The sequence below is a fragment of the Lepidochelys olivacea genome, assembly GCF_965140295.1.
Source record: "Lepidochelys olivacea isolate rLepOli2 genome assembly, chromosome: 5".
NCBI classification, from domain to species: Eukaryota; Metazoa; Chordata; order Testudines; family Cheloniidae; genus Lepidochelys; species Lepidochelys olivacea.
This window is the reverse complement of record NC_140415.1, coordinates 38,788,563-38,806,240: the sequence shown is the minus strand read 5'-3', so window position 1 is coordinate 38,806,240 and position 17,678 is coordinate 38,788,563.

Here is a 17,678-nt window from a genome sequence, read left to right as displayed (position 1 = left end):
CAGCTTTCAGGACATGTAGATACTGGGACTGCTGACCCCATGACCCAGCAAAGACTTTTACAGTACAAACAGTCAAAATATAAGATGGGGCAGGGGAAAGGCCTCTGGCCACCTTTCCACTTTCCATGATATCAACAAATACTGACCTAAGAGTAGTGGTCCCAGGCTGGAAAAGAAGCAGGCTGTGAAATATATTGCAGCTGATGGTGAGACAACCTATTTCACTTTTAGAACTATTAGCCTTGGTAAAATTTAGAAATTATATTGCTGTTTTATGTTTTTATTTCTTTTGTAACCAATTCTGACTTTGAAGCCTTATCACTTGTAAATCACTTAAAATCTATCTTTCTTTAGTTAATAAACTTGTTTGTTGTTTTATCTAAACCAGTGTATTTGAATTGAAGAGTTTGGGAAGTTTCCACTTGAAGCAATAAGGGTGATGCATATTCATTACCCTTATTTGGAATGATGGACTAATTATTGAGCTTGTATAGTCCAGTGGGCTACTGAATGGTGCAAGACGCACACCTCTGGAAGGCAATGCTGGGACTGAGGATATGTGGGTGTTGCCTTGTATCTATTCATGGATGGCTAGGCATAACGTTCATGTACTCCACTGGGAGTGACTGCCTGCTGGTGGCTGTGAGTGAACAGTGCCTGGAGGGCTTTGCTGTTCAGTAGCCAAGGAGTGTAAAAGGCACCCCAGGTTTGCAGAGAAAAGGGGACAGAGCAGTTTAGATTGCACCCTAAAGAATGTCACAAAGGGGCAGTTAAGGGTGTGTGGTGGGGATGGTGTGTACTTAATTTCATATTTTCTGATTTTCAGAGGTTTAAGTTTAGCTACTCTCCACATTCTGGAAGGCTACTAGGCATCACTGTGCAACCTTAACTCATTTGTAATGTTTTGGGGCATTTTAATTGCCTTAGTGTGTGTGTGTGGGTGTGTTAAATAGTTAAATAAATAATAAACCTTAGTGTGTGGGGGCGAGTTAAATAAATTCTCATCACCCCTAGGTATCACAACCCAGCTCTCCCTCTCCACTACCTCTGGCTCCTTGGCAATGATTATGCTGGCTAGTCCTTGGTTAGTCCCTTCACTGCCCATACCTCATCTCCCTGTCTCCCATCTCTCTCCCTGTTCCGCACAATCTGGTTCTTCCTCATCCACAGGGGGAGATGGGTGTTGGCATAGACCCTCAAGTTGAATGGGTCTATCTTAGACCACCCGCAATCTAGTTTTTCACCCTTGCATTCCATTGAAACTGCTCTCAACAAAAGACTCTGTAGCCAAAACTCAAAACCAGTACTCCATCCTCATCTTCCTTGATCTGTCAGCTGCCTTTGACACAGTCAACCACTTTCTTCTCCTTAGCTTCTATGACTCTGTCCTCTCCTAATTCTCCTCCTACCTCTTCTCTAATCACTCCTGCAGTATGTCTTTTGGAGAATCCTCCTTATCTCCCCTCCAGTGTTCTGGCCCAGGTCCCCTTCTCTTTTTCCTCTATACCTTATATACGGTAACGTCCTCCACAAACACAAGTTCAGTTACCACCCCCATGCAGATGACTCACAGCTCTACCTCTCCAATCCAGACCCTCTCTCCTTTTGTCCAAGCTAAAATCTCTGCATCTCTCTGACATCCCTTCATGGATGTCTAGCTAGGGTGACCATACATCCTGTTTTGGCTGGGATGGTCCCTTTTTTAAGCTCTGTCCCTACTGTCCTGACTTTTTTCTCCAAAAGGAAGCATTTGTTCCATTTGCTTTTGCAGACTTGATTAGTTGGCAAACAGGACAAATGACCACTTTTGTCAAAAAAGTGGGGCGTGGTGCAGACGGGGTGAGTGGAGAGGTCAGCCCCCCGCAGAGGGGAGGAAGGCTTGGGGGGACACCAGCATTCCAGCATGTGGGGCTCCCACAGGGTTCCAGCAATGGGCAACAACATTGTGGGGGGGGGGAAGGGGCTCAGGAGAGTGGCTGGGGGTGTCCCTTTTTCTTTTTGGGAAATATGGACTTCCTATGTCTAGCGGTCAACTCAAGGTCAACATGGCTAAAATGGAGCTCTGTAACCTGGGCATCTTCTTCAACTTGAACTCTCTTTTGATTCTCACATCCATACTATATCCAGATCGTACCTATTCTTTCTGCATAACATCTCCAAGATATGGTCTGTCCTATCCCTCCACATGGCTAAAACTCGAGTCCAGGCTTTCATCATCTCAATTACTGCAGCATCCTTTGCTGTCTGTGACACATGCAGCCTTGCCCCACTCGTATCCCACTCAGAATGTTGCCCCAAAGATCATTTTCTTTGCTCATCACTTTGCTCATGTTATCCCTCTCTTTGCATCCCTCCATTGGCTCCCCTTCTATATTGCATCAAACACGAGTTGCTTGACTTCATTTTTAAGGCCCTTCACAACATATCTCCACCCTACCTACCATCTCTTTCAGTATCAAGAGTTTGATTCCCAAATTTGATTGGGCCATGATGTCAGCCTCCATTGCCTGACTGTTAAATTTTCAATTGGGCACCTTTCTGCTTTCTCCTATGCTGCCCCCCTTGCTTGGAGAGTGCTCCATATAAACATCTGCAAAGCCCTTCATTTTTTTCCTTCAAAACTCTTCTCAATGCTCTTCATTGTTGTGATGCCTACAAAAAAAACTTAACAATGCTTAAGCTATTGGTATGCTGAAACCACCACTCATCATGCTGACCAATATAGTTTCATAGTTGACTTGTATTCCCCTGGCTGTCTGTGTTCATCACTTGTCTATTATGTTATATTTAGATTGTAGGCCCTTTGGGTGTGGGACTGCTTTCTTGTTTTGTGTTTGTACAGCACCTAACACAATAGCAATACAAATAATAATTGGGAACTGGGAAGAGGATGCAGGAAGAGTACAGGGACTAGCATGGAGTTAGTAGGGACATGTTTTGAAGGGATAAAGACAGATAATTCCCCCCAGCCCCATTGCACAGCTCTGACCCCTCCTTTCCATTCCACCCTTCATTGCATGGTTCCAGCACCCCCATACTTCCATTCGCTGCCTCTCTTCCTCCCCAAATGCTCAGACTCCCTCACCACTCCTCACTGCTTGGACACTGCTTCCCAGTTGAATGCCTCCAACATTCCCTTCATCACTCCTGCTGCTTCAAGCCCACACGGCAGGATCAACCTTCTCTTTTGTCACTCTATACCCCGTGGTGAGCTTGGCAGGGCCGTGCTGAGGAGGGAAGGTGATGGGGCCCTGGGTAGTGTATTTATCAGCTGGAAGTGGAAAGGGGCTGGGGCAGTTGACTGGAGATGCAGAGATTCTTCCCCTAATCTGGGCATAGAGTATGGGGCTCTACCCATCCACCTGCAACGTAGGCCGCTGAGAGAGGTGTGAAGTGTCCCAGTCATCTCAATGAGATGTTCTCAGATGAATGAGAGCACCCCATGGAGATACATATAGCCCAAAACAATAGCTCTGAGAGCTACAAACTGCTCCATTCTTCTCAGAGGGTGTTTGTATCTTCCCTTCCAGGGTTTCAGCATTTGTGGGTCAGTCCCACATACTGAGCATGCCCATTCTCAGTTCCTCACCCTGGTCTTAGCACTGTTTGCTCGGAGCAAGCCACAGGTGTGCATGTTCTCAGCTTCCAGCTACAATCTCAGTGCTGAATATTACTTCAGGCACAAACATGCCCATTTGCAGCTCCCCACCCCTTTTCAGCTCTGTATACCTGTGCCATGGTTGGAACAAGCTCACTCCAAACTCTCCATCCTGCTTTCATCGTTGTGGTGTTGTATTAATTTAGATGGACTATATTGGCCCAAAGAGCCAGTCAAAGGTGTTAACATAACCCAGTCATTGTTTCAACATTAAACAGTGTTAACCAAGGTTCAGGATTTGGTATACAGAGACCTCAGCCCAGCAAACATACCATAAAATGCTTTTAATCCTTTATTAAATATTCAGAAAAAGAAAAACAGAGCACATGAAATGTAAAATATTAAGCAAGGCTTCCATTTCAACAACATTCCTTGTTCTCTTTCCTTTTAGATGGAGAGAGTCTTTAGAAAGAAAACCCCTCTTGTTTCACAGTCTCTTAGGTGGTACCAAAGATGGTAATAACTGTTCTTTTGGGGGAAAAGAGAAGAAGTTAATTGAAATGGGCTGGAGCTATTGTTGGAGTCCACTCCCATATATAGATGAAACAAGATAAACACACTCACAAGGGAAAAGAAAAGATAGAAAATGCAGCTTTTATCTCTAGTGTTGGCTCTCACTTGGAACCTCACTGCTGGAAAAACAAAGGCACAGCATGCAGTATTATCAGTCACTCCAAACTTCTACCTGCATTGGGCATTGCTTTTAGTAGCTTTTCTGGTCACAGGCTGTCATAAATATAAAGGGAAGGGTAAACCCCTTTGAAATCCTTCCTGGCCAGGGGAAAGCTCCTCTCACCTGTAAAGGGTTAAGAAGCTAAAGGTAACCTCGCTGGCACCTGACCAAAATGACCAATGAGGAGACAAGATACTTTCAAAGCTGGGAGGAGGGAGAGAAACAAAGGGTCTGTGTGTCTGTCTATATGCTGGTTTTTTGCTGGGGATAGACCAGGAATGGAGTCTTAGAACTTTTAGTAAGTAATCTAGCTAGGTATGTGTTAGATTATGATTTCTTTAAATGGCTGAGAAAAGAACTGTGCTGAATAGAATAACTATTTCTGTCTGTGTATCTTTTTTGTAACTTAAGGTTTTGCCTAGAGGGGTTCTCTATGTTTTTGAATCTAATTACCCTGTAAGATCTCTACCATCCTGATTTTACAGGGGGGATTTCTTTATTTCTATTTACTTCTATTTTTATTAAAAGTCTTCTTGTAAGAAAACTGAATGCTTTTTCATTTTTCTCAGATCCAAGGGTTTGGGTCGGTGGTCACCTATGCAAATTGGTGAGGCTTTTTATCCAACATTTCCCAGGAAAGGGGGGGTGCAAGTTTTGGGATGATTGTTCATTGTTCTTAAGATCCAAGGGTCTGGGTCTGTAGTCACCTAGGCAAATTGCTGAGGCTTTTTACCAAACCTTGTCCAGGAAGTGGGGTGCAAGGTTTTGGGAAGTATTTTGGGGGGAAGGACGCGTCCAAACAGCTCTTCCCCAGTAACCAGTATTAGTTTGGTGGTGGTAGCGGCCAGTCCAAGGACAACGGGTGGAATATTTTGTACCTTGGGGAAGTTTTGACCTAAGCTGGTAAAGATAAGCTTAGGAGGTTTTTCATGCAGGTCCCCACATCTGTACCCTAGAGTTCAGAGTGGGGGAGGAACCGTGACACAGGCTTACAGCAGTATTACAACATATGCAGTTTTGGCCAACTAACTAGACAGGAAGCAAAAGGAGAAGGTAGGAAGGAGAAAAAATAAGGTGGGGAAGGACAAGGACACGGGGCAGGGGAAGACAGACTCACTTCTCAGGTGATGTTTGAGATTGAGCCAAGACTCGTAGAGATGGTGATGTCATTTGAGTCCATCTCTCTGGCCCGGTCCAGTCAGGACATGTCTCAGGATTAGGAGGAAGAAGTTCCAGGGTCCCCAGGTGACAGGGTGTGGTAGCCATGATGGTGAAGCTCATTCTTTCTCCTTCTTTCAGTCAGCTGGTGTAGCAATTGCCAGATTTTTTCCTGCTGATTTTCATTTCAAAGTCTCTCTCTCTCTCTTTTTTAATGAACTCCAACAAGGAACACTGGGTGGAATAGCCCATCCCCTCATTATTTTATCTTCCAATTAGGATAATTTCTGACAAACCAATTTTGGTTCACTGATTTTTGAACCCACACTGCTCTTGTTTCGCAGGTATGATTTTAACACAGTCCTGGACCTTGAGTTATATCAGCTGGCCTCTTTGTTCAGGGCTAATTTAGTCTCTCTCTTTCACTTTTGCATTTTTCCCATCAACACTTGTTGTAGGTTACTGTGACATCTTATGAACTTACACTCACTTTTTACAGTTGAGCTCACAAATAGAGTAAATGTTTAGGTCCAATTATCACAATAGCAGAGAGATATTTTGAAAGAGGGACAAAAGTGGGGGTAGGAATGTGGGGAGGTTTGTGGGGCAGAGTTAAAGCCCTTTCTTTTCTGCCCACCTTCTCCTCCACTGCTGTTCTGGCATCCTTTTTCCCACTAGAGGGAGCACTGGGCAGAATGGTGAGCCTGGAGCCCCGTCTCTGCTGCTGGAGGCAGCATGGGAAAAGTGGGAAGTTCTGGCTTCTTTTCCCTGAATAGGGAGCAGTGGAAGGAAAGGGAGCCATGGAACTCTCTCCCTTGGCCTGATGGAGTAGCCATAGTAGAGAATTGTGGGGGAAGGGCACAAATAATTCCACTTCCCTTCTCCACAAAATGTCTTCAGATTGGAAGGTGTCCTTATGGTTCTGTTTTGTCAGCGATTCTGGGCTCTGAGATCACCAAGATCCCTTGGAGGATGATCCATTATTTGTCAAAGGATCATACAAAAACTACTTTTTTTGGAAACAGTTAATCAAAGCTTTAGTCATTGAACTGGGTTTTCAAGGACAGAGTTTGAATGATCCCATATACTAACAAGGGTCGTTGTCTAGATGTGTGCTGGTTCCTCAGTAGCTGTGCCAGAGCTCAGCCTTAAGGATGACACATTCATAGATTCCAAAGTCTGAAGGGACCCTTAGGATTATCGAGTTTGATCTCCTGTATAACACAGGCTGTAGAACTTCCTCAAAATAATTCCTAGAATATAGCTTTCAGAAAAACATCCCCTCTGGATTTAAAAATTGTCAGTGACAGAGAATCTACCACGACTCTTGGTAAATTGTTCCAATGTTAATAAGCCTCGCTGTCAAAAAATTACACCTTATTTCCAGTCTGAATTTGTCTAGATTCGACTTCCAGACATTGGATCATGTTATACCTTTATCTGCTAGATTAAATAACAAGTATGTGGTTTTAAGTGGAATGGTCAAAAGTTTTTATTTTATGTATGGGTTGGGACAACGGGAACAGATATATAATGTTCTGAATCAGGGAACCATTGTTAAGGAGTAACAATTTTTTTAGGCCCCTTTTAGGAAGCTGGACTTCAGAAGACAGTCCCACTGGAATTTTCTGGCCTACTTTTGTACCCAAAAGCTAGTTAATCAAAGAGTTCGGTATTGGTGCTGTGCTGCTTTGTCAGAAATTCCTCATAGATTCATAAAGTACTTACGGAATAGAGCTAGATGAATCATTCAAAACTAGTTATGCAACAACTTTCATTTCTCTTTGTGTTAGTGAATTGTCTGTAAATAAATTATGATTTTTTTAAACTTATTTGGTCAAAAATAACTGCCCAATCATTTCTTGGAACAATTCTTCATCTGTAGCTGGTTTGTGGAATATACAAAATTCAAGCTGTTCCAATTGGACATCTGGGTCACATGATACTTGTTCTCTTGTTGAAAGAGTGACTGAGGATGAAAAGAAGGATGGTTCAGAAATTGGGGTCCTAGCCTGGGCCATGGGAGACACAGGCTCAATTCCTCCTCCACCACAGACATCCTGTATAACCCTTGTCAAGTTCCTTCACGTCTCTGCACCTCATTTCTCTCAATGTGTAAAATGAGGATAATAGTACTTTTCTGTTTCACAGAGGGATTGTGAGGATAAATTCATTAAAGATTGTAAGGAGTTCAACTACTATGGGCTATATAAAATAATAGTTTGAATGTGTGCTTGTTTACAATTTCATTTCCTTGGAAATATTTTCTAATGTTATCTCAAAAGTTGATGTTTCTGTAAATGTTCTCAGCAAATTCAATCATTCATGGAATGCAAACAAATATGAATTTTTAGATTTAAATAGGAATTATTTGTATCCTGTGGCAGATAAGTAGGGTCCCTGAAAACAAAGATGGTTAGCCCCATTAGATGTGTTGGATCTGGAAAAAATGAACAGGAGTTTGTTCTGTTCTTTCATTTCTGTCCATCAATATAGCTTTTCAGACATTTTTATGACAGGTTTCAGAGTAACAGCTGTGTTAGTCTGTATTCGCAAAAAGAAAAGGAGTACTTGTGGCACCTTAGAGACTAACCAATTTATTTGAGCATAAGCTTTCGTGAGCTACAGCTCACTTCATTGGATGCATACTGTGGAAACTGCAGAAGACATTATATACACAGAGACCATGAAACAATACCTCCTCCCACCCCACTCTCCTGCTGGTAATATCTTATCTAAAGTGATCACTCTCCTTACAATGTGTATGATAATCAAGTTGGGCCATTTCCAGCACAAATCCAGGTTTTCTCACCCTCCGCCCCCTCACACACAAACTCACTCTCCTGCTGGTAATAGCTCATCCAAAGTGACCACTCTCTTTACAATGTGTATGATAATCAAGGTGGGCCATTTCCAGCATAAATCCAAGTTTAACCAGAATGTCTGGGGGGTGGGGGGGGGTAGGAAAAAACAAGGGGAAATAGGCTACCTTGGATAATGACTTAGCCACTCCCAGTCTCTATTTAAGCCTAAATTAATAGTATCCAATTTGCAAATGAATTCCAATTCAGCAGTTTCTTGCTGGAGTCTGGATTTGAAGTTTTTTTGTTTTAAGATAGCGACCTTCATGTCTGTAATTGCGTGACTAGAGAGATTGAAGTGTTCTCCGACTGGTTTATGAATGTTATAATTCTTGACATCTGATTTGTGTCCATTTATTCTTTTACGTAGAGACTGTCCAGTTTGACCAATGTACATGGCAGAGGGGCATTGCTGGCACATGATGGCATATATCACATTGGTGGATGTGCAGGTGAATGAACCTCTGATAGTGTGGCTGATGTGATTAGGCCCTGTGATGGTGTCCCCTGAATAGATATGTGGGCACAGTTGGCAACGGGCTTTGTTGCAAGGATAGGTTCCTGGGTTAGTGGTTCTGTTGTGTGGTATGTGGTTGTTGGTGAGTATTTGCTTCAGGTTGTGGGGCTGTCTGTAGGCAAGGACTGGCCTGTCTCCCAAGATTTGTGAGAGTGTTGGGTCATCCTTCAGGATAGGTTGTAGATCCTTAATAATGCGTTGGAGGGGTTTTAGTTGGGGGCTGAAGGTGATGGCTAGTGGCGTTCTGTATGTCCAGTGTAAAATTATAAGGCCAACTCAATGAATAGAAATGAAATACTCAAAATACAGTGAAATTGGTGAGTGTGAGAGAGAATGTAATCCAGCACAAACTGCAGTCAGTGCTAACTAAATAGATCAAGTTTATTTTTCAATTTATCCACCCCAACTATCAAAGTCTGTAGTGCACAAAACCAATAATATAATAAATCTTAGTTGTCATATCAATTTTACAAAAAATATTCTAACCATAGTTGATTGATCTTTCCACTCAAAGTGCTCCCTCAGGAAAAGATTGCAAGATCTATTGAGACTGCTTGGAAGCTCCAAAAAAACTCTGGCTCGGTTGGACCAAAGTTTGAATTAAATTCCAGAGTTGATGTATTTGGTGTTCAGGGATTATTAGCTGGAGCAGCTAAACCAGTGATACTCAAACCAAGGCTTGGGAGCCGCAAGTGCTCTTTAATGTGAATCCTGAGGCTCTTTGCAGCACGTGATATTAAAACAGTGTGATTTCATTATTATTATTATTATTATTTATTAACCAATCTAAGTTTTTAACCAATTGGGATGCTTTTGCTATGTTATTAACCAAGTAAGTTATCAACTTGCAATAATTTATTAACTGTGCGATTTATAAATACAAATATATAAATATTTTCCCCTGTCATTCTGTTTAAATATGAATACATAGTACTATAGCCAGCTACTACTTTGGCTCTTTTGGGTAATATTGATTGCTAATTGGGCTCCTGAGGTCTGAGTATCACTGATCTAAACTTTTAAGTTAAAGCACAGAGAGAGAATGGTCTCTAATAGCAAGGGCATGTCTACAGTGTATTTTAAAACCCATGACAGCGAGTCTCAGAGCCCAGGTCTACAGACTTGGGCTCTAGAGGTTCATGCTAGGGCACTAAAAACAGTGGTGTAAACATTCTGCTTAATGCCCTAGCATGGTCTTGAAAGACCTGGGCTCTGAGACTTGTTGCCACGGGTTTTAAAACATTGAAGACATACCCATACAGGCCCCAAGCTAAATGAGAAACATCACCTCCTTGAATAGCATCAAACATAAAACAAAACAGGGAATAAAGAAACAACCCCCCCACAATTCAGTCTATAGTGGATATGTAACATAGCAATAAATAAATACTGAGACACCTGTTGCATTGGAATAACCAATGTTCACAAGCAGCCTTCAAAGGAAACCCCATATGCAGCTCATTGCAATAATCCAGTTTGGAGGTCACAAAAGCATGAATTTGTCAGAGCTCTCATCTGAAAAGGAAGGTCACAAACTCTTGGACCAAAAAAAAATGGCAAAAGCACACTTTTCTGACTGCTGCTACCTGGACAGCACAGGTAGATGAAGTTTCCTGATTGCAAACCTTACTTACGAAAGGTAGGCATATCCTGAATCAGAGAGGCAGACCATAGACTCATAGAACTGGAAGGGACACCGAGATGTCATCTAGTTCAGTCCCTTGCACTCATGAGAGGAATAAGTATTATTTAGACCATCCCTGACAGGTGTTTGTCTAGCCTGCTCTTAATAATCTCCAATGACTGAGATTCCGCAACCACCCTAGGCAATTTATTCCAATGTTTAACTACTATGACCATTAGGTAGTTTTTCCTAATGTCCAACCTAAGCCTCCCTTGCTGCAATTTAAATCCATTGCTTCTTGTCCTAGCCTTAAGAAGAACAATTTTTATCCCTCCTTGTAACAACCTTTTATGTACTTGAAAACTGTTATCATGACCCCTCCCCATGTCGTCTTTTCTCCAGACTAAACAAACCCAATTTTTTCAATCTTCCCTCAGAGATCATGTTTTCTAGACCCTTAATCACTTTTCTTGCTCTTTTTTGGACTTTCTCCAATTTGTCCACATCTTTCCTGAAATGTGGTGCCACAATATTCCCGTCGAGGCCTAATCAGCACAGGTTAGAGAGGAAGAATTACTTCTCATGTCTTGCTTACAACACTCCTGCTAATACATCACAGAAGGATGTTTCCTTTTTTTGCAGCAGTGTTACTGTTGGCTCATATTTAGCTTGTGATCCACTCTGACCCCCAGATCCCTTTCTGCAGTACTCCTTCCTAGGCAGTCATTTCCTATTTTGTATGTGTGCAACTGATTGTTCCTTCTGAAGTGGAGTACTTTGCATATCTCCTATTGACTTTCATTCTATTTACTTCTGACCATTTCTGCAGTTTGTCCAGATCATTTTGAATTTTAATCCTATCCGCCAAACCATTTGAAACCCCTTTCTGCTCGATATCATCCACAAGTTTATAAGTGGCTCTATATGCCATTATATAAATCATTGATGAAGATATTGAACAGAGCCAGAAGTGATCCCTGCTGGACCCCACTCATTATCCCCTTCCAGCTTGACTGTGAGCCACTGATAACTACTCTCCGTGAATGTTTTTCCAGCTGTGCACCCACCTTATAGTAGCTTCATCAAGGTTGTATTTCCCTAGTTTGTTTGAGATCACTCCCACTCTCACTTCTGTCTGTTTTCCCCAAACCCAACTACCATTGCCTCTGTCTTTTCTGAAATTACCTTCAGTCAGCTGGCTCTCTTCCAGGCCCAGTCTCAGCCAGACACTGGGAAATCTACACAATTGTGCATTCTGTGTCTGATGGAATGGAGATGTGGTGCTGAATACCATCAGCATATAGATGGCAATGCAGCCGAAAGTATCGCATCCTCTTCCCCAGACCCACATGTATGCAAAAAGGAGGATAGAACCTTTGAGGACGATAAGAAATCCTATGCTAGCTCCTTTTGGATTCATTTAGACTGCAGCCACTCCAGCACAACTTCATTTCTATGTGTGAGGGTCTGCAGACTTGTCAGCTACACCTGGTCAACATTTTTGAAGACCGTTAATACACCTAAAAGAAAATATGTGCACAACTTATCGTTATCAAAAGACCAACAAGATCAGCGTAATAACTGTGGCATGCCCAGGTATGACAGAATGCACCCCTACAGTCACACCTACACACTATTGTAATAATTTTTGTACAAAATATGACTTCTAAAGTGTCATTTGAAAACTAAGTTGTCACTGGTTAGTAATGTCATGGTGAAATGTAGATAGCAACATTATGTATAAAGTTATGAAATCCCCCCTGCATAATGTTAATGACATAATGTCATGTTGTGTAGCCCCGATTAGGTAGAAATGGTCAAGTAGGCCTGTCTTAAACAAAGGGATGTGTGTTTACCTCAATTTGCATATAAGCTGTAAACAGAGTCCTCAGACAGCGAGAGGGAGAAGAAAGAATTCAAAGAAATCTTACATTTCACCATATACAGGTAAAGAGAGACAGCATGAAGCCTCCTTCCTCCACCAGAATCCATGTCTCCTTGCTCTCAGCTGGAAAGAACTTTAACTAGGGGTCACACTCAAGAAAATGCTTTTCAAAGGGTGACTGAACTATAAAAGTGAGGGGCAAAACACCCCAAGTTATCTCTTCATGTTCATCTCTCTCTTTTCACCTAAGAAGACAAAAGAAACAATCACTGAACCTTGGGAGAAGATACTGACCAAAAACTTGGTCAGCAATGCTGCTGAAAACCTGTGGTAAGAATTTCATCTTGAAGCAAGTCTAGTTTGCTAAATTTAGTTCTAGGAAGCATTTTGTCTTTATTTTTCTTGTAAGCATTTATGACTTCAATGCCTTAATACTTGTCCTCACTCAAAGTCTCTCTTTGTAGTTAAATAAACTTGTTTCATTCTTTAATCAAAACTAATTCAGTGTTGTGATTAAACGGGGCTATGTGATAACTCCATTTAAAAGATGCAAGTTGTTGTATATTGTTCTTTCACAGGGACAATAGACCTAAGATATCTGAACTGTCCAGAAGAGGGCTGGATTGTGCAGAACACACATTTGTAGGTGGGAAAATTTGGGACTGGGAGTATGTTGGGGACCACCTTACGGGTACTAACCATGGCTGCTGGAAGCCACAGTGTGGCTGGTGTTTGTTGACGGGCTCCTGAGATCAGAGTTGTTGAACCAGAGTTGTGGCCATATGCCAACATGTAGGGTATGACCTGCATGCTGTTTAGCTGTTTGTTAGGAGCCTGGGGAGTCACAACAGCAAAGCATTTTGAACACCCAAGGTTGTAGGGCAGGTGATGACACAGCCACTCACTGGTCTGGATTGCACCCAGGAATGTCATACCAGGTACAAAACCAGAGGGAAAAGTTTCAAGGAAAGACGAGGACAAGTATTGCCAGAGCCTCATCCACACACCCTTTTCCAAAGTATTTTGCCTCACCCGCACTAAAATAGCCCGAGGGGAAGAGGGGGAACCTATTGTGATAATTAATGAGGTTGTCAGCAGCAAAAAGCAGTTTCTTTAGCAGGGTCCTAATTCTAGCATCCTGCACTGTGTACTTGGGTATCCATAAGGTGGTGATGAAACATGAAAACCTCCATGGTCAGCACTACCTCTCTTCAGAGTTTTACCCTGGAATCCTCCCTTGGGTCATGTGACATGGGTATTTAGGGAGAGGAAGTAGCCTGGGCATGGCAGTGGATAGTTTTGGCAAGCAACACCAGACTGCTGACTGTTCAGGTTTCAGATCTCGAGCAGAGTAGGAAGAAACTCCCTTCTCCCTTAGTCAGCAAGGACTGCTGCGTATTGTAGTTTCTGGGAGCAACTGGGAAATGTAGCACCTCCACAGGAGGCATGCTGGGAAGAGGGCAAGGTATATAAACAGCTCCCTTCAGAAGGTGAAACTTTGGGTCTCATTGTAAACAAGGAAAAGTCCCTTTTTATTTTTACTTAAGATTCCCTACATTAGGGCAATCTTTGACTCTGAAAGAAAGGGTTTTTCTCCCACAAGACAGATTTTTGAGAATAACCGTTACCATACTGACACTCATGCTACAATGCTTTCAAAGGGTAATGTTTTCTGAAGTTACTGGGCCTCATGGCATCTACAACATATATAACTCATATGCCAGGCTCAGGAGGAGGCCACTCCAATATTGACTTTTAAAGAATTTGAAGCCTGGTATGCTAAAAATACTCACAGTACTGAGTGACATTCGGTTTTCTCTAATGTGGTGGTTACATCCACAGAATGTCCTCAAAGACAAATTGTTCAGCCCACCTCCTCCTATGTTAATAGTCACCACAGATGCATCCAAGATTGGTTGCTGTGCGCATCTGCACAGACTTGTAGTTCAGGGTCTTTGGAATTTCAAAGAATCTTTGTCGCACATAAATGTACTAAAACTGAGAGTGAATCATTTGGCTCTCAAGGCATTTCTTCTACAGATATGCAATAAGGTTATCCAGGTGTCCTCAAACAACATGGCTGCTGTGTATCATGTGAACACACAAGGGGGCACTCAATCGACCCAGCTATGCCCCAAAACAATAAAACTTTGGGAATGGTGCTATTTTAAATTCTGCTGGTGCTGGTGTTAAATTCTATTTAACATTTACCCAATTGCCTTAGATTTTGCAAGAGAACACAATGAGATTGCAGATAGTCTCAGCAAAGACTCTTCACTGATGCATGAGTATTCTCAACACAGTTCAGTAATCTCAAATACCTTCAACCATTGGGGGTTTCTGGAATTAGATCTGTTTGCCACCAGATTCAATACAAAATGTCCCCAGTTTTGCTCAAGAGCAGATTAGGACAATCAGTCATTGACTGATGCATTCCTCTCAGACTGGAGAAAGGATCTCACATGTGCATTTCCCCCCATTGCCTTTTATTCCCAAAGTTGTAAAGAAAACAAAATAAGATTCTGCCAGGATGAATTTTATTGCTCCTGAGGGGCTCAGACAACAGTGGTACACCAAGCTACTCCACTTATCCAGTGGCAGATCCAAAGTTGCTGCAGTTGTCAACAGACCTGCTATCACAGGAGGAGGCAGAGTCTTTCACCCAGATCTCAAATCTGTGCCTTCAACAGCTTTGGTAACAGGACTTTGAGAGAACTAGACACATCATGTTCCACTGAGGTTCAGTGAATTCTCATTAATGCTAGAAAACCTTCTACCAGTGAAGATATGACCTTAGAATATCTATTGCACTTAAAGGTATAGGGGCCTGTCTATATCATACATTAAAATTAATCTAGCAGCTATTCCATCAGTCCATGCTAATATTAAGGGTATATCAATTTTTTCACATAAACTGGTGAACTTCTTAAAAGGCTTATTGCATCTTTATCATCCCATTTGTGACCCAGTCCCCACAAATAAATTGGTTAATCTCTAAGGTGCCACAAGTACTCCTTTTCTTTACGTCCCCACAAGGAATTTAAATTTAGTATTAACTCACATTTTCCCCATTTGAGATATTGCAAGTTTGTTCCATTTCATCTTTTTGTAAAATCAGTTTTTATACTAGCAATCGCTTCTGCTAGAATAATTGGTGAGCTCCATGCATGGATGGCAGACACCCATCCCACACTACTTTTCATAAGACAAAGTGGGACTTAGACCACATCCTAAATTCCTTCTGAAGATAGCCTCAGATTTCCACGTTAGTCAGAGTATAAAATTACCTGTGTTTTTTTCCTAAACGTCATACAAATAAAGGGGATTCTAGATTATGTTCTTTAGCTTCAAAAAGAGTGCTCTCATATTATCTAGATAGAACTAAGGTCTTCTGGTCATCTCTTAAGTTATTTGTCTCAAACACTGGTACTTTGAAGGATCAAGCTATTTCAGTACAGTCCCTATCTAGATGGGTCAGGCTTTGTATTGGAGAAAGTTTATAGAGCAGCTTTGTGTTCCCCTCTGGTTTCTTCTTTAGAGGTCATTCTACTAGAGGAATGGCTGCATCTGCAGCATTCTTTTAGCATATTCCTCATGTATAAATTTGCAAGGCTGCTATGTAGAATACAATTCACACTTTTACAAGACATTATGCATTAGATCTGGATCCAGATCTGATGTCGGTTTTAGCAAAGTGGTACTTGAATGACTGTTCAATTAAGACTCCTCACACTCCTTCATTCATTAATATGCAGAGGACACGCAAAAAAGAACTGCAAGTTACTTATTTGTAAGCAGAGTTCTTCAAGACGGACTCTGAATATTCACACTCCCTGCCTGCTTTCCCCATTTGTGCTGAAGTCCTAATTCTGTAGTTACGTGGTATTCTGTTTTTGGGACTGGAAGGAACTGAGGCATCAGTGATATCAACACCCCTTCTGTAGGCAGGCCTCCTGAGAGCATTTGAGCACAATGGGCAGAAGGGGTGGGGAAGAGGCAAGACACTCCTAATAGGCATTACTATTAGAGGGTTCCAGCATCTGCTTCACCCAGTTGGCACATCCCAAAGTGTGAATATGCAGAGTCCCTCTCAAAGAACTCTGGTTCCAAGAAAGTAGCCATCATTTCACCAAAATAAATAAAATAAAAGGTTGCCCAATGCTACTGACACATCCGGCTGGAAGGAGATGTTGACAGGATCTACCGCTAATGGAAATAGTGTTCTCACCAAACACCTACAAGGTTTTACGAGTCAAAATGGGCATGATTCTAAAAATTCATTGGAGACTCCCATCTTGACAAGGCTCTCTACCACCTGGGACAATTTCACTCAGGACTATAGTTGTTGAAAAGCAGTCCTTAAAACCAACATGATAAAAGGACTAAAACCAAAAGGAATGACAAACAAAATCTTGTTTGACAACTACCACGTAGCTGTGTGGACCCCTCGTGGCCAGGGGTCACTTTACAAGCACCCTGCCTCCATTAGCCCGCTCTGAGGGGTCCCTTAGGCACTCCAGACAGTCTCCATTGTGGCCCACAGCACCCTTTTCTTGAGGTGATTTAATATCAAATAAAGTTCATAGAGACCTGAGCCCTTCACTACAAAATAATCCTCTGAGTCCTCAACATAAAATCATAATTCAGCGGTTCCTACTTGGGTCCAGTTCATCAGTCGCATCCAGAGCTCTTTCTAGAAGTCAGTCTGTTCCATCTGAAGTTGCCCTTCCTGGCTGGAACTCAGCCCTGTAGCCCTGGTTCCTTTCACTCTCAGCTACCTTTCATATTAGATTACCTGATTCATCTAGTGAGGCTCATCTAGTAATCAGGGCTGTTTTAGCCCCAGGCTCTCCAGCCCATGGGCAAGCCACTCTGTTATATACCCCCAGAGAATATTTTCATGTTCTTTCCTGAGCAGCACTTTTCCTTTTCCCAGTATCTCCAAGTCTGGATCAGAACTGAAGCTTCTTGTGATGTAAGAATTCCTGTCTGGATGCTATAGAAACTAAAGTAAAATCATGACATTTCCAAGGCAACAGAGAAATAACATTCTAAACATCTTTTCCTTAAAGGTCTAAGGAACTCCCAAATTACAGACCAGACATTGACTAGATCCAGGGGTGTTCGAAGGGAAGTATCTCAGACTTATTGTCAGAGTCCAGGGCTGTAAACCCACACAGGATGACTCAGTGGAAGAGGCTTGACTTTGTGGGATAGGCAGCAAAGGAACAGGGATTCCTGAATAGCCTACTCAAACTGAAGTCCCGAATCATTTCTCTCCTGCATGAGGAATTAAGGAGTG